The sequence below is a fragment of the Lycium ferocissimum genome, chromosome 5 (genome assembly GCF_029784015.1).
Source record: "Lycium ferocissimum isolate CSIRO_LF1 chromosome 5, AGI_CSIRO_Lferr_CH_V1, whole genome shotgun sequence".
Taxonomy (NCBI): domain Eukaryota; kingdom Viridiplantae; phylum Streptophyta; class Magnoliopsida; order Solanales; family Solanaceae; genus Lycium; species Lycium ferocissimum.
This window is the reverse complement of record NC_081346.1, coordinates 32,135,808-32,136,194: the sequence shown is the minus strand read 5'-3', so window position 1 is coordinate 32,136,194 and position 387 is coordinate 32,135,808.

Sequence of the window (387 nt, the reverse complement as noted above, 5' to 3'; positions counted from 1 at the left end):
TACTTCTCTACTTGCTACTGTGTCTCTTACAAAGTTATACTTGATGTCAATGTGTTTGGTTTTGCTGTGATACTTAGGATCATTTGTGTATGCAATACCCACTAGACCATCACAATGTAAAATCATTGATCCATGAGAATTATTTGCTACGCCCAAATGCTCAAAGAATCTTTTTAACCAAACAGCTTCTTGTACTATAGATACACAAGCCACGAACTCACTTTCCATAGTTGAAAGAGTTGTGCAAGTTTGTTTCTTACTTTTCCATGAAATAGCACCACCATTAAGTAAGAAAGCACAGCCGGATGTGAATTTTGTATTGTTCCGGTCACCACCCCAATCAACATTTGTATACCCTCTCAAATGATTTTATTTCCACTATAACAT